The sequence below is a fragment of the Hylobates moloch genome, unplaced genomic scaffold (assembly GCF_009828535.3).
Source record: "Hylobates moloch isolate HMO894 unplaced genomic scaffold, HMol_V3 SCAFFOLD_11, whole genome shotgun sequence".
Taxonomy (NCBI): Eukaryota; Metazoa; Chordata; class Mammalia; order Primates; family Hylobatidae; genus Hylobates; species Hylobates moloch.
The window spans coordinates 59,280,073-59,302,971 of NW_026652286.1; the positions used below are offsets into that span (position 1 = coordinate 59,280,073).

At 41.6% G+C, this 22,899-nt stretch overlaps 1 long non-coding RNA gene and 1 pseudogene across 2 annotated transcripts in view; both read left to right on the forward strand.

The window, feature by feature from the left end:
* LOC116477391 (uncharacterized) overlaps positions 1-12,202 on the forward strand; it is a 60,183-nt gene extending 47,981 nt beyond the window's left edge. For both annotated transcript variants that reach the window (XR_004250441.2, XR_009215649.1), the window contains exons 3-5: positions 9,570-9,651; positions 9,769-9,891; positions 11,782-12,202. This is a non-coding gene — a long non-coding RNA (uncharacterized LOC116477391). The remainder of the gene's footprint in view (positions 1-9,569; positions 9,652-9,768; positions 9,892-11,781) is intronic.
* Positions 12,203-17,234: 5,032 nt separating this feature from the next.
* On the forward strand, positions 17,235-22,256 carry LOC116476172 (heterogeneous nuclear ribonucleoproteins C1/C2-like; annotated as a pseudogene).
* The last annotated feature ends 643 nt before the right edge of the window (positions 22,257-22,899 follow it).

Consider the following 22,899-nt stretch of genomic DNA (forward strand, 5'->3'; position numbering starts at 1 on the left):
TTCCTTCCTTCCTTCCCTCCCTCCCTCCTTCCTTCCTTCCTTCCCTCCCTCCCTCCTTCCTTCCCTCCCTCCCTCTCTCCTTCCTTCCTTCCCTCCCTGCCTCCCTCCCTCCTTCCCTCCCTCCTTCCTTCCTTCCTTCCTTCCTTCCTTCCTTCCTTCCTTCCTTCCTTCCTTCCTTCCCCTCCCTCCCTCCCTCCCTCCCTCGTTCCTTCCTTCCTTCCTTCCTTCCTCTCTTTCTTTCTCTTTCTGTCTTTCTTTTTTTGAGACGGAATTTTGCTCTTGTTGTCCAGCCTGGCGTGCAATGCTGCAGTCTCAGCTCACTGCAACCTCTCCCTCCCAGGTTCAAGAGATTCTCCTCCCTCAGTCTCCCGAGTAGCTGGTATTACAGACATGCGCCACCACGTCCAGCTAATTTTTTTATATTTTTAGTAGAGACAGCATTTCTCTATGTTGGTCAGGCTGGTCTCGAGCTCCTGATCTCAGATGATCCGCCCACCTTGGCCTCCCAAAGTGCTGGGATTATAGGTGTGAGTCACAGCACCTGGCCGAAGCCAGACTTTTCATAATATAAGTGAATAATTTTTTTAAAGGCAGGTTCTTGCTGTGTTGCCCAGGCTGGAGTGCAGTGGTACGATCACGGCTCACTGCTGCCTCAACTTCCTGGCCTCAAGCAATCCTTCCACATCAGCCTCCCAAGTAGCTAGAACTACAGGCACATGACACCATGCCCAGCTTTTATTTATTTATTTTTTTTGGTAGAGATAGGGTCTCACTGTTTCCCAGGCTGGTCTCAAACTCCTGGCCTCAAGCAATCCTCCTGCCTCGGCCTCTCAACATGCTAGGATTACAGGTATAAGTCACCATGCCCAGCCATGAATAATTTTTTTAGTTTGTTTGTTTAAGTCAGTTTGAATGGAGTTTTCTCTCACTTCATACCAAGAAAGACCTAATGCATGGCTTATTACTGCCTGCATGGTATTTTCTCCCCCAGACGAATCTTAACTCCAATCCTGCCATATTTCTCTTTATGCTCTATCCCCATCAATGCCTAGGATGGTGTCTTGTACATATAATGTGCTCAGTAAATGTCTGATGGAGTTAATAGATTGAATGTGGGTTGATTCTGCAACATTCCCTAAAAGTTGCTTTAGAAAAGCCTTCTGTTGGTCGGGTGCGGTGGTTCACGCCTGTAATCCCAGCACTTCGGGAGGCTGAGGCAGGCGGATCACAAGGTCAGGAGATCGAGACCATCCTGGCTAACATGGTGAAACCCCGCCTCTACTAAAAATACAAAAAAATAGCTGGGCATGGTGGCAAGTGCCTGTAGTCCCAGCTACTTGGGAGGCTAAGGCAGGAGAATGGCGTGAACCCGGGAGGCGGAGCTTGCAGTGAGCCGAGATGGCACCACTGCACTCCAGCCTGGTGGAGAGTGCAAGACTCTGTCCCAAAAAAAAAAAAGAGCCTTCTGTCTGTAAGTTTTCTGACTGCTGCTTTTGTCTCTTAATCACAAAAGTAATCTGTAGAAGAACTTCCAAATATTTGATCTTTCTGTTTGTTTCAATCCGCATTGAACGGAACTTAGTGTAAATATGTACTTGGAATACTCACTACATGCTCCAGCAAAACAGATTGGAAGATGCAGAGTGGATTGCTCTATCAGTGACTCAATCAAATGAAATGTTTACTTTCTGCCCTTTGAACAAAAAAACTTGTTTTTTTTCTCTGGAGTATGATTCCTTTCACACAAAGCTACTGACATCCTCTCAAATTAAAAAGGGGTAGAGAAATATGACATTTTTCTGTTTACTACTGTGAAAACGTGGCCTCAGTTCTGTACCAGGATGGCCATGAGCTCTTGCTGCCGTGCACCATTTAGGAACACTGCTCTTTGGGCTGAGCTCATTAAACCTGAAAGACTCAGATAGACAGAAATACTTTTAGAACACATGGAAGAACAGTGTGAAATGATGTGTCATAGCTGTGAATGGCTGGAAAAATCCTGATTTGCTAGTATTAATAACTGCTGAAAACAAAAAGAAGTAAGGAAACAAAAAACAACTGCTGAGATGGCTGTGTCACATTGAAATAGGCAAGGAGAATCTTCTACCATATCTTGATGACAAAAAAACAGTGGAGGAAATGCAGTGAGTTGATTATATTAATATTTCACTTCGTCATAACTATAATGACAGCTGACCCTTACTGAGAACTTATTATATACTCAGTACACTCAGGCACTGTTCCAATCATTTTACACATATCAATAATGAGTAGCAACTGTTATTATCCCCATTTTATAGATATGAAACTGAGGTATGACATAATTACTTAACTTGCTTGAGGTCACATGGGTTGTAATGGAAGAGCAAGGATTTATACCAGATAGTTTTGATCTAAAGCTTCTGTTCTTAACCATGGTGCTTTACTGCTTCTCACAGTATTTGCACAGATAAGTTAATAAGCTTGGAGGAATGTAGGAATACAACCTTTGGGAAAGTCATCTTGCAACACCTATTAAAATTTAAATTACACGTACCTTTATTTTTATGTATTTATTTATTTATTTTGAGACAGAGTCTCGCTCTGTCACCCAGGGTGGAGTGCAGTGGTGCGATCTCGGCTCACTGCAGCCTCTGCCCCCCGGGTTCAAGCAATTCTCCTCCCTCAGCTTCCCGAGAAGCTGGGATTACAGGCATGCACCACCAGGCCTGGCTAATTTTTTTTTTTTCTTGAGATGGAGTCTTGCTCTGTCACCCAGGCTGGAGTGCAGTGACACGACCTTGGCTCACTGCAACCTCTGCCTCCCAGGTTCAAGCAATTCTCCTGCCTCACCCTCCGAAGTAACTGGGACTGCAGGTGTGCGCCACCATGCCCGGCTAATTTTTGTATTTTTAGTAGAGGCGGGGTTTCAGCATGTTAGTTGGCCAGGATGGTCTCGATCTCTTGACCTCATGATCCGCCCACCTCAGCCTCCCAAAGTGCTGGGATTATAGGTGTGGGCCACTGCGCCCGGCTGATTAATTTTTGTATATTTAGTAGAGACGGGGTTTCACCATGTTGGCTATGCTGGTCTCGAATTCCTGACCTCAGGTGATTCACCCACCTTGGTCTCTCAAAGTGCTGGGATTACAGGTGTAAGCCACCATGCTCGGCTACACATACCTTTAACCCAACAATCCAGGAACATATTCTACAGAAGTAATAGATACATACCAAAGGATGTACATACAAGAATGTTTATTGTGATATTGTTGATGGTAACTGGAAAATCCTGATGTCCATCAATAAAGGTTGAATTAGCAACAAAACAATTGGATCTAGATCTATTGACCTGGAAATATATCCATGGTGTACCATCAAATGAGGAAAGTAAATAGGAAGTTTATGGAATGTGATTCACTTTTATCAAACAATAAACAAATTATATATATATATATACATTTGTATGTGGTTTCATGAGAATTGAGTGGAATTAGGATACATTGGGCAGAGAGTATTTGGAGGTGGCTGGGGGAAAGAAGTAGGCACAAAAAAGGTAAGAAAGACTAAAACAACACAGAACAATAGACATGGCATAATGTCAAATGAAAATGTCAAATATAAAATTCTACAGTGTTATTGCAAATATGTAGTAATTGAGTGTGCACTTGAGAAAAGCTAGACAGTAGCAAGAACAAATGTTAAACATTAATTTGATTAAAAGGTTATTTTGTGAGAAAACTTTTTCTTGGATTTTGCTTATTTTTTAATATAGATTTTTGTAATAAAGAACCATTAGTAGGGGGAAAAAGATTACAAATCATTTTAGGAGACGACTAAGTCTGGAACTCACAAGTGAAATTAAGGTGAAATTTTAAGGGCTGGGCACAGTGGCTCACACCTGCAATCCCAGTGCTTCGGGAGGTGAGAAGATCACTTGAGGCCAGGAGTTTGAGACCAGCCAGGGTAACGTAATGAGACTCCATCTCTACCAAAAAAAAAAAAAAAAAATTAGCCGGGAATGGTGATGTGTACCTGTAGTCCTATTTATATGGGAGACTGAGGTGGCAGGTGGGTGGGTAAGGGAATAAGTGGGCACAAAAAAGGTAAGAAAGGGTAAGTGAGCCTAGGAGTCTGAGGTTACAGTGAGCTATCATCATACCACTGCACTCCAGCCTGTGAGACAGAGCAAGAATCTATCTCTAAAAAAAAAAAAAAATGAATTAAGTTCTGTGGTCAATTTATTGCAATGTGAACATGGGGTCTGTGAAGTGTTATGGAGGTAGCTTTGCCAAACCTCATGGCTAAGAGCCCAGGAGGAAAAAGTCGAAGCAGCACTGAGCTGATATGAGACCAATTTCCACATTCCTGATTTGTGACTTGTTTGGCCCCAAATCACAGCTGCCTTGAACCTATATATTTATTTGGGTGCCCACTAGCAACTTGAGAGATTTGGAAACTACTTATCCCCATTACAAAATATTGGGCATCCATCCATCCAGCTTCAACTAGTAACAGTTGTGTGCCTACCATGTGTCAAGCCATACACCAGGGGGTCCTTCTATGGTAAGGCTGCTTCTATCACAGAAGATAAATATATTCTCCTCTTCCACCCATAAACTTTATCTATGCGTAAGCATGCTCACTTACCCTGCTCACTTTGCAAAACAGAAAGGAAACAGGTTTTTTTTTTTAACTTTTAAGTTCAGGGGTACATGTGCAAGTTTGTCATATAGGTAAATTTTGTCATGGGGGTTTGTTGTACAAATTATTTCCTCATCTAGGTATTAAGCCTAGCACCTATTAGTTATTTTTCCCAATCCTCTCCCTTTTCCCACCTTCCACCCTCCAGTAGTCCCCAGTGTGGGTTCCTCTCTGTGTGTCCATTTGTTTTCATCATTTAGCTCCCATTTATAAGTAAGAACATGTGGTATTTGGTTTTCTCTTCCTGTGTTAGTTTGCAAAGGATAATTGCCTCCAGCTCCATTCATGCCCCTGATCTTACTCTGTTTTATGGCTGCATAGTATTCCATGGTGTATATGTACCACCTAATGAAAATATGTAGCCAGGCGCAGTGGCTCATGCTTGTAATCCCAGCACTTTGGGAGGCCAAGGCAGGTGGATCACCTGAGGTCAGGAGTTCGAGACCAGTCTGGCCAACGTGGTGAAACCCCATCTCTACTAAAAATACAAAAAATTAGCCAGGCATGGTGTCGGGTGCCTATAGTCCCAGCTACTCGGGAGGCTGAGGCAGGATAATCACTTGAACCTGGGAGGCGGAGGTTGTAGTGAGCTGAGATTGCGCCACTGCACTCCAGCCTGGGCAACAGGGCAAAATTCCGTCTCAAAAAAAAAAAATTTTTTTTTGAAAATTTAAAAGTAAATTATTCTTATTATTGCTTTTTTTTTTCTAGCAGCCCCACTCTGGTTCTGTCCAGTTTTGAGGGTGAGGTCTGTAAAGGATTTTAGCTGATGAGTGATATTGTATTTTATAAACAAAATGACAGTTGTGCAAAATGCTACTGCACTATTTGGGCAAGAGAAAATGATGGCCTAAATCAAGGTTCTGGCAATGAGGATGTAGAAGAAAAGATAGATTTGAGAGGTGTTTAGGAGTAGAATAAACAGAATGAGTGCCTATTGATGGGAGAGGGGTGTGGAGGGGTGAGAGAGAGGGAGAAGTTATAGATAACATCAGTTTACTTGAATGAATGTGTAAGTATTAATGCCACTAATAGAAAAATGACTACAGAATAAGGAGCTGGTTTGGAGTGGGAGAGGATATATTTTACTTTATATACCCCAGGTTTGAGGTTCCCAAGAGAAATCCAGGTGGAGATGTCAAGTAAGATGTCAAAAATACAGGTCTGGAGATTAACGTAGAAGTATAAATATGTATTTAAGAGTAGTTGGAGTACGAATAATAACTGAAGTCAAGGTAGCAGTGTGCCAGGTGAAAAGGAAAGACAGGTGAATAATTAAATCTTGGAGTAATAATACGTAAGGTCTAGCTAACAGAAGAAGAAGCCAAGTAAGAAAATTGAGAAGAGAGATATTGTGATTCATCAGGAAAATCAGGAGAATGGATTGTCATGGAAACAAAAAGAAGAGAATTCCAAAAAGAAGAGAGTGTTTGGGGATATCAGATACCCCAAAGAAAGCAGTGGAAACAATGAAAAGTATTCATTGGCCTTGGTAATAAGAAAGTCATTGAAGACCTTTAAAAGAACATCAGAGTACACAGCAACAAAAGCAAAAATAAATAAGTGGGACTATATCAAACTAAAAATCTGCACAAGCAAAGGAAACGATCAACAGAATGAAAAGGCAACCTATGGAATGGGAGAAAAAATTTGTAAACCATATATCTGATAAGGGGTTAATATACAAAATACATAAAGAATTCATACAACTCAGTAGCAAAAACCAATGATCCAATTAAAAAATCAACAAAGGGCCTCAGTAGGCACTTGGCCAAAGCAGACATACAAATGACCCACAGGTACATGAAAAGGTGCTCAACATCACTAACCATCAGGGAATTGCAAATCAAAACCACAATGAGATACAATCTCACACCAGTTAGAATGGCTATCATCAAAAAGACAAAATATATTGAATGTTGGTAAGGATGTGGAGAAAAGAGAATCCTTCTCCGCTCTTGATGGGAATGTAAATTGGTACAGCCATTATGGAAAATAGTATGGAGGTTTCTCAAAAAATTAAAAATGGAACTACCATATGACCCAACAATCTCACTCCTGGGTATATATTCAAAGGAAATGAAATCAATATCTCAAAGAGAATCTGCATGCCCATATTCACTCTAGCATTATTCATAGTAGCCACAACATTAAAACAACCTAAGTGTCTATTGATAGATGAATGGATAAATAAATTGTGTTATGTATAGACAAATGGAATATTATTCAGCCTTAAAAAGAAGGAAATACCATAATTTGCAACATAGATGAACCTGGAAGGCATTATGCTAAGCGAAACAAACCAGACAGACAAAGCCAAATACTGTATTATCTTACTTATGTATGGAATCTAAAAAAGTTAAACCCATAGAAACAAAGAGTAGAATGGTGGTCGCCAGGGGCTGGGGGCAGGGAAATGGGGAAATGTTCGTCAAAGGGAACAAAGTTTCAGTTATAAGAGGAATAAGTTCTGGGGACCTAACGTACAGCTTGGTGACTATAGTTACCATGTAATACTATACACTTGAAATCGTTGCGAGATCTTAAATGTTCTTACCCACCCGCCCCCATGAACACATACATACATGTAAATTCACTAGTGAAGTGATAGGTGTGTTAACTAACTTGATTGTGGTAATCATTTCACAATATACATATATCAAATTACCACATTTATACTTTAAATTTATAAAATTTTGTCAATTATATCTCAAAAAAGCTAGAAAACTTTTTTTTTAAAAAAAAGGAACTGTGAGGAGATGGATATATTAATTTGCTCGACTGTAGTACTTATTTCACTATGCGCATGTATATCAAAGTATATCCCTTAAGTATATCCAAAAAAAAAAAAAGAACTATTTAACATGAAAAAGGCTGGGTGCAGTGGCTCATGCCTGTAATCCCAGCACTTTGGGAAGCCAAGGCGGGCGGATCACAAGGTCGGGAGATAGAGACCATCCTGGCTAACCCGTCTCTACTAAAAATACAAAAAAATTAGCTGGACATGGTGGCGGGCGCCTGTAGTCCCAGCTACTCGGGAGGCTGAGGCAGGAGAATGGCGTGAACCTGGGAGGTGGAGCTCGCAGTGAGCCGAGATCGTGCCACTGCACTCCAGCGTGGGCAACAGAGTGAGATTCTGTCTCAAAAAAAAAAAAAAAAAAAAAACCATGAAAAAAAAAACCATCAAAGTGTGTGGGTCATGGGTACTGGATTGTAGTATATTTAAGTATGAACACAGGGAAGGTGCAAAAGGATGCAGAGTGAGGCGGGGCATGGTGGCTCACACGAGGCCAAAGCAGGTGGATCACTTGAGGTCAGGAGTTCGGGACCACCCGGCCAACATGGTGAACTCCCATCTCTACTAAAAATTACACAAATTAGCTGAGCATGGTGGTGCGCACCTATAGTACCAGTTACTCAGGAGTCTGAGGCAGGAGAATCGCTTGAACCTGGGAGGCAGAACTGAGATCATGCCACTGGGGCAACAGAGTGAGGCTCCGTCTCAAAAAAAAAAAAAAATAATAATAATAATAATAAAAGGATGCAGAGTGGAGTTTGGTGATGAAGGAAATAATAAATAATGACAGCTAACATTTGTTAAGTGCTTATTTTGTGTCAGGTTTAGTGTCTGACACATAACATCTAAGTTTATGAACGATGTACAATTGTTGTCCCCTTTTATACACCAGAAACACACTTGGAACTTAAGTGAGTTGCTAAAGATCACAAAACAAATAGGTTGCAAAACATGACTCAAACCTAGTGTTGACTGACCCAGACCCAAGATCTTGACAGCCACATTGAGGCCAGAGAAGGTAGGGCTGAGAATATTCTTGTTTATATGGTTAAAATATTATAAAAGGAAAGCTTCTTAATGTAATGATAGATTTAGTTTTTTAATAATAAAAATCACACACACAAAATCACATGGGACTATTTTCCTCAAATTGCCACTCTGTCTCATGTCTGGAATCAAATAATAATGAATGACTCCAATTCTTTCAATATTAAAACTTTTCACTCAACCAGCTAGCTGGTCAGGCATTAACACTTGCTGAGCATACACAGTACAGGATGGTAAATTTAAAGTGAAATGAAAACATCAGTCTCAACTTCCTGGACCCTCGAGGAAAAGCAGCTGGTGAAACAGAGAGGAAAAGAGACTTCTAGATCTACCTTGGTGTTTCTGACTGGTGCTGGGGAGAGCCCAGAAAGATTTTTAGGTTACAGTGGCCCTTCAGTGATTCAGGTCCATCCTTGTTTCCCAATAGCATCTAGCCTCAGTCAGAAAGCTTTGCTGAGCCCAGTGCTCTGCAGACAGCCCTTCCCTTATGGCAAGTGCCTCTCTAGGGCCCTCGTTCTTCTTTCCTGCTGATAATTGTCAGTGAGTACCATCCCAATCCATTTGAGGACCAGTAACCTAGGACCTCAAAGATAAAGGGTCAAAGCCTCTTTTCCTTTTCTTTTTTCAGGGGAGCTTCCTTGCAGAACTCCAGGGGTACCATCCACGTTGTGCCTCTCAGAATATGTCCATCACAATCTATTACAATATGGATGGTGTCCCCTGAAGTTGCGCAGCTTAGCACTGACTCACCTACTTAACCCCAGCCTTCTATCCCAAGGGAATGGGAAGGAACAGATATTTCAAGACCAAGTCATCGTATTCCCCTCTTCCAAGGCAGTAGGTCTCTTGTAGTAATGTAATTCACTCAAGTGACTCTTGCAAAATAAAGATCTATTCAAATGTGATTTTCCAAAGCTGTTTTTTTAAATAGAATACATTTTCTGCTCCTCCAGGTGTCTCATTACACAAATAATAATAGCTATCATTTATTCAGCAGACATGGTACTAATGCTTTACATGCATTATCTCATCTCTGTTGCAGAATAATTTGAGTCTAATAGTGGAGCTAAAAAATACAGAAATTATAGTGCAAAGTGGAATGTGAAAAAGATTACATGAGTGAGGTAAGTGCAAAGCACCAGGGGAGCTCAGAGGAGGGGGGATTATTTCCAACCAGAGAAGCTGATACAGCCAATATTCAACAAATAATTATTGTGTGCCTGTTACATCTTTGTCTCAAGAATCTCACATTCCATTGAGAAAAGGACAAGGAAACAGATCATCTCAATAGTGAGGTGTCATTTGATGACTGCAATCAAGCCATCAAGGCAGGCTCCTTGGAAGAGGCAGTACATGAACTACAGGTAGTGAAGGTTTGGGGGACTTCTGAATAGACCAGGATGGGGATCCCTGATATCTCAAGGGTTGCACCTGGATCTCATTACACCAGCCCCATCCTCTAGAAGACAGAGAGAGAAACAAGGAGTTGTTCTGCATTCATTTCTCCATTCGTTTCTCCTCTGAGGTCCCAATTTTGAAGACTTGAATGGTAACCAGTCCTTCCCCTCTGTATAACTGGCTTTTCTCTCACTGCAGATTGCGCTGCACTTTGCTTAACTCCATTCGGTTTGTGACCTCCTCTCCAATTTACCAATTCTGATTCACACGCTCCATCTTTCTCCCACAGAGAAGAAACAGCCGGCTTTTCGACTTCCAAACCTCCTGGAAAAAGGCCAAGCTCCCATAAACTCCAGAATATGATTGTGTGAATTAAAATGTTCACATGATATCAACCATGCAGTTACTCCAAAGTTTATTTTGGAAAATATTACATTTGGAAAATGGGAAGCATTCCAGAGCATTCCCTTACCTTGAAATATCAGTAGACACAAGGGTATTTTGAGATCATTTCTTGCTCAAAAGTTAGCAAAGAATCTGTACAATTAGACATATAAAATTGCCTTGAATAACATTAGTTAAGGACTCTGGGGCTTAAAAATTTCTATAGAGTATTTGTTGAGAAATTTGGGACAAAAGGCTATAATTTTAACTCACTGAAGCATACTTTCATGATGCCTTTGAGTTAACTCCCAGTTGGCTTTTATTGCACATTTCACTTCCAATCATTGAATATTAGACTTTGGTCAGTTGCATGTTTCCCAAAATCTTACATGCTTCAAACTCTATCCCTCTGGCTATAAGAGGCAAAAGAGTTTAGAGTCCTAGCGAGAACTGTGTCCAAACCCTAACAGCCCAGGCATCCAAGGGCCCAAGGGGCCTATACATTTCTCCCCTACTCTCCTCTTCCATCCTTTTCTTCTCAGCTTGGTTTTGCAGTGCTAAAGCCACAAGAGGAGAGGTTCTACAAGGTCAGATGTCCCAGGGAGATCTTATTGATGCACCTCTTTCTCTAATGCAGCCCAATTGTCAGTGCCTAAGATGTATTTGCAGTGGCTACAATACAAATGAGATTGGAGGGCCTTGAGAAAAGAGGCCTAGAATGATAAACAGGTTACAGTCCTTGTATATTTATTCTGGCTTTGAAATATGAGAAGGCCTGAAACTCAATATTGTCCATTATCTCATTTATGAAAAAGAAAACCCAGTGCGTGCGTGCTTGTGTGTGTGTGTGTGTGTGTGTGTGTGTAAATGCATAAAGAAAATGGTTCCCTTTGGGAAAGAAAGGGTAATGAGACAAGAGTAAAGGCAGGCTCTTAAATGTATATATAGAGAGATAGATAAACACATACTTTTTTTTTTTTTTTTTTTCTGAGACGGAGTCTTGCTCTGTCACCAGGCTAGAGTGCAATGGTGCAATCTCAACTAACTGCAACCTCCGCCTCTCGGGTTCAAGCAATTCTCCTGCCTCAGCCTCCTGAATAGCAGGGATTACAGGCACCCACCACCATGACTGGCTAATTTTTGTATTTTTAGTACAGAGAGGGTTTCATCGTGTTGGCCAGGCTGGTCTTGAACTCCTGACCTCAAGTTATCCTCCTGCCTCAGCCACCCAAAATGCTGAGATTACAGGTGTGAGCCACTGCACCTGGCGGTTAAGTTTCTTAAACCCTCCAAGTCTCAATTTTCTCATCCATAAAATGATTTGTTATGAGAATGACGAGTAAATGCTAATAACATAGGCAAACACCTAAAACAGTGTTTAATGCAATACAATGGTAATTATTATTGGTACTTTTATCATCATTATTGGTTCTTTCTATAACTAATAATTCTTTTTACTTTTTTTTTTTCAGATGGAGTCTCACTGTGTCACCCAGGCTGGAGTGCAGTGGAGCAATCTTGGCTCACTGCAACCTCTGCCTCCCAGGTTCAAGCGATTCTCTTGCCTCAGCCTCCCGAGTAGCTGGGACTACAGGCATGCAGCACTATGTCTGGCTAATTTTTTGTAGTTTTAGCAGAGACGGAGTTTCACCTTAGTAGCTGGGCTGATGTCGAATTCCTGACCTCGGATGATTCACCTGCCTCGGCTTCTCAAAGTGCTAGGATTTCAGGTGTGAGCCACAGCAGTTGGCCTCTTCTTACCTTTTTCTATTTCCAAAACCTCTTTGAAATGCATTAATCTTCTTGTGTTATCAATTCTCCTCAGCTTCTAATCATCAATCGCTTTATGGTAAAGATACAAAACATCTAAATAAAAATAATTTTTAAATTCAATTATACTTTCCCATTTTACAAAAAAAAGTGTTATACAGCATGTGTGCCTTCTGTGATTGGTACTGGGATAGAACCTGGATTTTGTCTTTACCTGGAATGCAAAGATGATTATTGAAATGTAGGCTCCAAGGAGCTCCTAGTCCAGTGGAAATGATAGATAGCAGTTATTGCTAAGTATGTGTTCAGAGATGTCTGAAACTGCCTTTCTTTCTCACTGGTATGTGGGAGACTGTCATATTCCCTTATTAAGTATGGCATTTAGGCAGGAAACTTCAACTGGAAATAAAACCCCCTGATTTCTGAAAGCAGTCAGAGGGTAGCTCCTGCCTGCCTTCCCAGCTAATTGCCTTCCATTAAGATAGTGAGTGGGTACATGACAGGGAAAGGAGACAAGTAACTAAAGATGAGCATAAGGAATTAGGAGCAGAGGATGCCAGGGAGTGAAGAAAAGGAAGCAGTGTAATTAAAAGAGGCAGTAGAGGGATGTTTGTTGGCGGGACTAAGCAAAATGACTGAGGGTCCAGGCTCTGGAATCAAAATGCTTAGGTCTGTATCCAGCTCCTTTACCTATGAAGTCTTTGATCCTAGACAATCCTCTTGATCATGAGTATCTCTGTTTTCCTTATCTGTAAAGTGGGGGTTATAAATTACTATCTTCATAGGGTTATTATGAGAATTAAATGAGATAATAAATATAGAACAGACAGAGCCTGGGATACAGTAAATGCTTAATAAATATTGACCCACCTTATGTTGGTGGAAGATGTCTAGGGTGATGCTTGTGGTCTTGGGCATAGTTAGCCAGGTAAGACAGCCCGCTGGGAGAACCTGTGTGACTCAGCCACATGGAGGACACAGACAACAAGCTGCCTGCATAGCTCTTTGCCTTCCACCTCCAAGAGAGCAGGAGAGTTGTTTGCCTTGCTTCTTGCTCTACCCACAGCAGATGGAATAGTGTCACTCACTGTGCAGATACTTAGTAGATACTTACTGAATTAGTGATATATGAATGCATACCTAGAAAGGGTTTAATGCCTTATTCATCAGGAATACTGCTATTATTTCTTCGAGGCATAATTAAAATTATTTGAACTCCTCTGGTCTATCCCTCCAGAACCCCTAAAAAGTTAGGCACTTCTGCCTCTGTCTTTATTTACTCATATATCTTTTTTTTGTTTGTTTTTGAGAGTCTCACTGTGTCGCCCAGGCTGGAGTGCAGTGGCGTGATCTTGGCTCACTGCAAGCTCTGCCTGCCGGGTTCACACCATTCTCCCTCCTCAGCCTCCTGAGTAGCTGGGACTACAGGTGCCTGCCACCACACCCGGCTAATTTTTTGTGTTTTTAGTAGAGACGGGTTTCACCGTGTTAGCCAGGATGGTCTCGGTCTCCTGACCTCATGATCCACCTGTCTTGGCCTCCCAAAGTGCTGGGATTACAGGCATAAGCCACCGCACCTGGGTTATTTACTCATATATCTTACATTATACTTTTATTTTAATTTCCATACATATCTTCCCTATTAGACAGGAGAAATCACAGAGGCACGGACTGTCTTTTAACCTTTGACGTAAGAATGCCTTGCAAGGAACTAAACATAAGTTTTGTCTCCTCTGCTTTGGGAGGCCTTGGGGCTTGAATTATTGAGACACAAAAGCTAATTGCCTCTCAGGAGGTGATAGATGGGAATCCTGGAATTTGGAGTTTGGGATTCATGGCAAGCTTTCTCTAATCCTATTGCCAAGGAAGGAGCTTTTGTGTCTAAAGGTCAACAGAAAACTGCTGCCAGGAGAGGTGGCCCTGGAGACCACCTAGATAGTCACTTTAGCTGAGGGCATGAAAGGGCCTTTTGTCTGTGAGAAATATGAATATAGCACTTTTGTATTTTTACAGTTGAAATGGAAAGTGGGCTGGCTTCTGGTTTTGCAGTCTGTGAGGTGCTAACGCTTCAGCCAGTCTGAGTGAAGGTGGGTTGATGGTGGAGATTGAGGGGGAATGGTTTTATGTGATGCAAAGGACTGAGCACTAAATGCTGCAGACTGGGAGATCCAGCAAGGGATCTCTGTTGATCATGGCATCAAAAGAATGGAGTCTGTCATGAAGACACCTTCCATCAAAGTACCGCACTAGCTGATGTAGTAAACTGGATCAGCAGCAGTGTCTGACAATGAACTGCTACAGGGCCTGGCTGACAGTGGAAGGCCAACTTTCAACAGCAACACTATGAGGCACGCAGGAAAAGCAGTGGGTGCTTGGATATCAGGGCTTACCTTAACTTGAAGCGGAAGTCAAATGGACCTCCCAGTTGGAATATGTATACCCTCCAGGGTTCTCAGAAGAGCTAGAAGAAGGGAAAGGGGTCCCAAAAAAGAGACAAACCTAACATGAGGGGACTCAAGTCATTTTTCATTTAAATAGGAAAATTGAATATGCTGTCATAATTCTACCTTGAGTGTTGAGGAGTTGACACCAGCTACATGTCAGTGGATCGGCTTTGGTTTCTACCATACTGCTTGGCATATGATGGCTTTCATTACATGGTTAGAGTACTAACAAATGGATACACCGAATGTGACTATAAAATGATCAATAAGATTTCCATAAATTAGATTGGGAACCCATTTCAGTTTTCTTTTCTATTCTGCAAACCCGTGTTAAGCAGGTTACTAAGACACAAAGACTGTGTTTTATGGTGTGCTCCATATACATATACCCAGTCTACCTGGACGCACCAGACGGCGATTAAAGAGGAGGTCAGGTTTACCTTGTAATGTCCAGATTACTGTGGCTCAAACTTTCATCTCATCTAATGACAGAAAATCCTGTCTTTTATGAGGCCCTCTCCACAAGTAGGTCTTTGTACCTCCTAGTCGGTCACATGTTCCACAAACCCATACTGCCCTAGCCATCCCTGTGGTGGCAGATTGCTCATCGTAGCTCCACCACTGTCACCCCTCATCTCCCACAACCCCAGGACTGATGCCACTGCAGCTATGCTGGTCTCAGGGGGAGAAAGGCTTTTCTTCCCTTTACTAGATGATCCCAAAGGTGGACACAGACCCTTTAATTTCCCACAGCATGACGAAGGCCAAACTGTAATATATATCATTATTTCGCAGAATGTTTAATGATATGAGAAAGGGATTATAAAACTGACAAACAAAAATGCCTACTAATTCTGAATGTTCTCAGAGTCCACAAGCTAGAGCATAGGCTGCCTTGAGCTCTTAAAGCGGCAGTCCCCAACCGTTTTAGTACCAGGGACCGGTTTTGAAGAAGACAATTTTTCCATGAATGGTGGTGGGAGAGGGTTTTGGGATGAAACTGTTCCACCTCAGATCATTAGGCATTAGATTCTCATAAGGAGCACGCAACCTAGATCCCTCTCGCGCACAGTTCACAATGGGGTTCAAGCTCCTGTGCTGCTGCCGATCTGACAGGTGGTAGAGCTCAGGTGGTAATGCTTGCTTGCCTGCCGCTCACTTCCTGCTGTGCAGCCTGGTTCCTAACAGGCCACGAACTGCTACTGGTCCACAGCCCAGGAGTTGGGGACCCCTGTCTTGGGAGTGTCTCCCTATTCTCAAACTTGGGCATTCTGGCAGTGTCTGTTTATCTTTTCCCTTCAGGGGCAACCTCCAGTGAGTTTGCTCTGCTAAAAGTCCAGGCCCCAATCTCCAGGAGCCCAGGAGAGGACCACATTTCTCCCTCTGTCTCTCTAGTCTCAGCCTGCCTCCCCTATCCTCTTTTCCTGTTTATTTCTTGTGGGTAAACTCCAGCCCTCCCCCATTCATGGGGTCAGGCCTCTCCCTATGGTCTCTGTGATATCATCATATAAAAGCAAAATATCCAATGGGGCATAGTCTCCAAAATCTGCATTTGAATATTACTGTGTATGACAGAATAGCAGGCCAGTCTTTTAGCATTAAGCCTAGCCCAGTCCCATTATTTTTACAACATTTTATCCAGCAGGAACTCAAAATCAGAACCGCAGTTTCTCTGCAGTCCTAAAGTCTTGTCTCCCAATCTCCCGTGAGAAGCTGTTTAAACAGGAAGCAGGAGCATTTCTACTACAATAAACAATACCATCCAGGCTAGGGTAGCCTATACCCACACTTTAAAGGAAACATTTCCCCAAAGGCATAGTAAACTGCTGATGTATAACTTTGCCCATAATAAAGACAATTTTTGCTATTACTATGCCGAAAAGTTTAGCTCTCTAGAGATACAGCTGTCAAACTCCCATTCCTGAAAAGGATCTGGCTTAATATAAGAATATCTAACCTGGTCCATTTAGATAATTATTCCCAAACCAAGAATGAATCTGCCTCAAGATGAATGAAAGTTTCTACCTCCTGCAAAAACTACATGAAGATCTGAAATTACAACATTCAAGGCACCATCCCCACTCTAGCCTTCACAGATCTCAGGCCCATTTTTAATTAGGGCTCTGGTTACGAGTATTGTGTGACTGCCTACCCCCAGTGGTCTCTGCTTTTCTTAAGGGGATCACTCAAAAAGGGGAATGTAGCCCCAAAAAGAGAGCAGAAGGGAAACTGCTGCCTCCTTCCAGGGGACACAGCCTTTTCCCCTTTCCACGGCCACATAAATATGGAACTAATTTTGATTTATTTTTCTTGAAACTTAGATACCTGGCTTGTCAACAATAATTCAAAAATAATTTTATAAAGGTTTAAGAATTAGAGTTAGTCAAATAGTGAAATTGAGATTTTTCAGAGATTCAGTTTCTGTAATCATAGGTCATACAGAACTGTATGAATTTGGAGGTGTGGATTCTAATGGTTTTAGGTTGTAGAGACTGTCAACTCAGATAAATGGAAACAAAAGGTGAATTTTCTCAATAAGTTTTTGAATAGACTTTAAGGTTTAGTAATAAACAACAGCTGGCAAGTGCTTATGTGTCTCTTTCCATTTATTTTGGCAACTAGCCCAAACAATGAAAATAGATTTTTGCCAATCATAGACTTAAAAATCATCAATTGGGAATACCATTTTAAATTTAAAAACACAAGTAGGTATGCAGTATACAGAAATGAGCCATAAAGAACTTTCTGTTTTCTTGCCTTCAGTTCTATTGATTGAAATGTTTATTGCCTACCATGTACCAGGCATTGTGCTAGGTGCTGAAGTAGATAGCAAAACGAATAAGGAAAGCTGCCATATCCTTACCTCCTGGTTGGGGGATAGAGGTGAGGGGTGACAGAATACACTGTTAACTAAAATATTAAAATAAAAAACCTGTTCTCAGTTGATAACAGATGTGTGGACCATGTTCAGAAAAGACAACTAACTCTAACTAGAAGGCTTCACAGAGAAGTTGCATTTCAGTTGGATCCTGAAAGGTGAATAGAAGGTCACCAAAAGAAGGGGAGATAAATTAAGTATTGTTTGTTGTTTATCTTTGTTACTAGACTGACTATAAGTTCCGTGTGGGTTGGGACTGGATCTTGCTCAATGTTGCATTTTTGGTGGTCAGTGCTTGAAAACACCTGAAGTGTTCTAAACTATCTGTTGACTAACCAACTGAACAGTATTTCAGGCAAAGAAAACCATGTGCGCAATAACAAAATAAATAACAGAATGACTTTTCTAGGCTATGGCTTGTAATATCAACACTGTTAGCTCCTGGAGAGGAAAGAGGTTTATCATAAGACAGCTAAAAAGGGCAGGTATTATAGAAGGAACCAGAAGATCTGCATTCTAGTCCCATCCCTGTTATTAACTAACTACATGACTTTGAATAAATGCTTAGCTTATACTACCTCTAGTTTTCTCACTTGTAAAATAGCTTTGGAAGAGTATATTATTGTAAGAAAAAAATTAAAGATCAAGAATGTATGACTGCATTTTTCCCTTCTTTTTCTAAATACAAAGTTGATATATGCATCCCAGCTTTAAGATGGCCGACCACATGCATACTGATCATCTCTTCCTCCCTCAACAAGACTGCAGCACTGACAAAAAAATTAATGGATGTTCAAAAACAAGACAGAGATGTCCCTTGGATCAGAAGCTGTGAGTAAATAAGAAACCAGAGCAGTGAGCTGTGGCTCTCCCCACCTCAAAGCTGCTGTTATTGGTCATGTATTGCCCTAACTGAGGGCCTTCTAGATCTCTATCACCTAGCTAAAGAGATAAAAAGAAAGAAAGATTGAAACAGAAAGAAAAGCTAAGAGAGATATATATATATGGAGGTTACAGGAATTTTACAATCAATCTAATGCAGACATTTAAAAAATGTTTTTGTTCCAGGAATCCCTTTAGCAGTTGAGTGAAGACTGTGGATCCCTTCTCAGAATAATACCTTTAAATGCATAAAATAAAATACAGAGGAGGACAAGATGGCCGACTAGAAGCAGACAACTGGAACAGCTCCCTCAACCACCATGGACACTTGAGGTAGCAGGGAGAGCTACTTGGAGAAGTGGGGGGGCAGCAAGCCAGCTGATGTGGAGCCCAGAGGGTTTGGTGCCAGAGTATTTGTAGTGGAGCACAGCCAGGGATGGCCATCCCTCTAGGCTTGACTTGTCCCTTAAGAGACTTTAGCCCCAGGGACGCTGTCAGACCTGATCTCTGCAGGGCAGTCTTGCACATCAGATGGGGCCAGTCCAACCTGAGCACTTCTTGATTTGCTGGCCTTTCCCGGAGCCCCAGCATGGCCATGCCTGCTTACAGGGCAGTCTTTTTTATGAAACAAAAAAAAAATTTCATAATGCAATCACAAGTGTTTTTTGTTTTTTGTTTTTGTTTTTGTTTTTTGAGACGAAGTCTCACACTGTCACCCAGGCTGGAGTGCAGTGACACAATCTTGGCTCACTGAAACCTCCATCTCCCAGGTTCAAGTAATTCTCCTGCCTCAGCCTCCTAGGTAGCTGGGATTACAGGTGCCCGCCACCAATCCTGGCTAATTTTTGTATTTTTAATAGAGACGGGGGTTTCACCATGTTGGTCAGGCTGGTCTCGAACTCCTGACCTCGTGATCCACCCGCCTCAGCCTCCCAAAGTGCTGGGATTACAGGTGTGAGCCACTGCGGCTGGCCAACATTCTTAGAAAAAAGAAATTCCAACCCAGAATTTTATATCTGGCCAAAGTAAGCTTCATAAGCAAAGGAGAAATAGGATCCTTTTCAGACAAGCAAATGCTGAAGGAATTCATTACCACCACACCTGCCTTACAAGAGCTTCTGAAGGAAGCACTAAATATGGAAAGGAAAGACAGTTACCAGTCACTACCAAAACACACTGAAATACACAAACGAGCAACACCATAAAGCAACCACGTAAACAAGTCTGCAAACCAACCAGCCAAAATCATGATGACATGATCAAATCCATACATAGCAATACTAACCTTAAATGTAAATGGGCTAAATGCCCCAATTAAAAGATACAGAGTGATAAGCTGGATAAAGAACCAAGATCCGTTGGTTTACTGTCTTCAAGAAACCCTTCTCACGTGCAGTGACACACATGGGCTTAAAATGAAGGGATGGAGAAAAACCTACCAAGCAAATGGAAAACAGAAAAAAGTAGGGGTTGTAATCCTAGTTTCTGACAAAACAGATTTTAACCCAACAAAGTTAAAAAAAGACAAGGGCACTACATAATGGTAAAGAGTTCAATTTAACAAGAAAATCTAACTATATAAATATACATGCACCTAACACAAGATCACCCAGATTAATAAAGCAAGTTCTCAGAGACCTTCAAAGAGACTTAGACTTCTGCACAATAATAGTGGGAAATGTTAACACCCCAGTGACAATATTAGATCATCAAGACAGAAAATTAATAAAGATATTCAGGACCTTAACTGAGCACTGGATCAAATGAACCTGATAGATGTCTACATAACTCTCTACCCAAAAACAATAGAATATGCATTATTCTCTCTCTCTTTTTTTTTTTTTTAAAGAAGACTTTATTTGGGGGAAAGATCCTTAGTTTGGTGGGTTTTTTTTTTTTTTTTTTTGAGGCGGAGTCTCGCTCTGTCGCCCAGGCTGGAGTGCAGTGGCGCAATCTCGGCTCACTGCAAGCTCCGCCTCCCGGGTTCACGCCATTCTCCTGCCTCAGCTTCTCCGAGTAGCTGGGACTACAGGCGCCCGCCACCACGCCCGTCTAATTTTTTTGTATTTTTAGTAGAGACGGGGTTTCACCATGGTCTCGATCTCCTGACCTCGTGATCCGCCCGCCTCGGCCTCCCAAAGTGCTGGGATTACAAGCGTGAGCCACTGCGCCCGGCTAGAATATGCATTATTCTCATCGTCACATGGCACATACTCTTAATATCAATTATATGATTGGAAATAAAACACTCCTCAGCAAATGCCAAAGAACTAAAATAATAAATAGTCTTTCAGACCACAGCATGATCAAATTAGAAATCAAGACTAAGAAATTCACTCAACATTTTGTGAAGAGACTAAGACTGAGCTGTTGTGGCCTGTTGCTGCCAACCTCAAGCAGCAGTTGGCTGTCTCCACATAGAACCCAGGAGTAGGAGACCCAGAATCCAACCTCTTCTCCGTCCCCTTCCTGTTTTCAGCTTTGTGAGAAATCTTATTATCAAACACAACGGCCAGCAATGTTACCAACAAGAAAGATCCTTGCTCCATGAACTCCTGTGTGTTCTTTGGGAATCTCAACAGTCTTGTGGTCAAGAAGTCTGATGTGGAGGCAATCTTTTCAAAGTATGGCAAAATTGTGGGTTGCTCAGTTCATAAGAACTTTGCCTTTGTTCGGTATGTTAATGAGAGATATACCTAGGCTGCTGTAGCAGGAGAGAATGGCAGAATGATTGCTGGCCAGGTTTTAGATATTATCCTGGCTGCAGAGCCAAAAGTGAACCTAGGAAAAGCAGGTGTGAAATGATCTGTAGCAGAGATATATGGCTCCTCTTTTGAGTTGGACTATGACTTTCAATGGGATTATTATGACAGGACATACAGTTACCCAGCACGTTCCTCCTTTTTCTCCTATTTCTCGGGCTGTAGTACCATTGAAACGCCACTATGTATCAGGAAACACCTCAAGAAGGGGCAAAAGTGGCTAGGTGCAGTGGCTCACATCTGTAATCACACCATTTTTGGAGGCCAAGGTGGGTGGATCACGAGGTCAGGAGTTTGAGACCAGCCTGACCAAAATGGTGAAACCCTCATCTCTACTAAAAATACAAAAATTAGTCAGGCATAGTGGCGCACGCCTGTATTCCCAGCTACTCAGGAGGCTGAGGTAGGAGAATCGCTTGAACCCAGAAGGCAGAGGTTGCAGTGAGCCAAGATCATGCCACTGCACTCCAGCCTGGGTGACAGAGCGAGACTCCATCTCAAAAAAAAAAAAAAAAAAAAAGAAGGGCCAAAAGTAGCTTCAATTCTAAGAGTGAATAGTGGGGATCTTCCAAGTCTGGAAAGTTGAAAGGAGATGGTCTTCAGGCCATTAAGAAGGAATTGACACAGATAAAACAAAAGGTGGATTATCTCCCGGAAAACCTGGAAAAAATTGAAAAGGAACAGAGCAAACAAGCAGTAGAGATGAAGAAAAAGTCAGAAAAGGAGCAGAGCATCAGCTCCATGAAGAGAGATGAGACTAATGTGAAGATGGAGTCTGAGGGGAGTGCAGATGTCTCTCCTGACAGGGGAACCTACTAGATGATGATGATATTGAAGATGGGGGATGACCAGATGAAGTTGGTCAAGGATGATGAAAAAGAGGCTGAGGAAGGAGAGGATGACAGGGACAGCGCCAATGGTGAGGACGACTCTTAAGCACATTGTGGGGTTTGGAAATCTTATCCCATTGTTTATTTACCTAGGTGCTTGTCTAAGATCAAAATTTTCACCAGATCCTCTCCCCTAGTAACTTCAGCACATGCTCACTGTTCTCCCAATCCTTGTCCTTGTTATGTTCATTAATTCATATTGCCCTGCTCCTAGTCCCATTTTCTCTTCCTATGATGCTCCTGGTAGTTTTGTTAAGTCTTACCCTGTAATTTTTGCTTTTAATTTTGATACCTCTTTGTGACTTAACAATAAAAAGGATATATGGGTTTTATCAACTGTCTCCAAAATAATCTCTTGTTATGCAGGGAGTACAGTTCTTTTTATTCATACATAAGTTCAGTAAATGCTTCCCTAACTGCAAAGGCAATCTCAGGAGTTGAGTAGCTCCTGAAAGAAGCTTTGAGTTAGAAGTATGTGTGTTACACCCCCACATAAATGTGCTGTGTGGGGCAGTTCAACACAAATATAACAATGTATTTTTGTGAATGAGAATTGACAAGTCAAATGCATCCTCCAGAAAAATACTGTTATTGTCTTATGATTTGTTTTCTAAAGTTGATACTGTGAATTATTTTTGTGAACAGCCTGATGTTTGGGACCTTTTTTTCCTCAAAATAAACAAATCCTTACTAAACCAGGAATTTGGAGAAAAAAAATTCACTGAAAACCATAAAATTACATGGAAGTTGAATAACCTGCTCCTGAATGACTTTTGGGTAAACAATGAAATTAAAGCAGAAGTCAAGAAGTTCTTTGAAAGTAATGAGAACAAAGATACAACACACCAGAATCTCTGGGACACAGCTAAAGTAGTATTAAGAGGGAAATTTATAGCACTCTATGCCCACATCAAACAGTTAGACAGATCTCAAGTTAACAACCTAACATCACAACTAAAAGAAC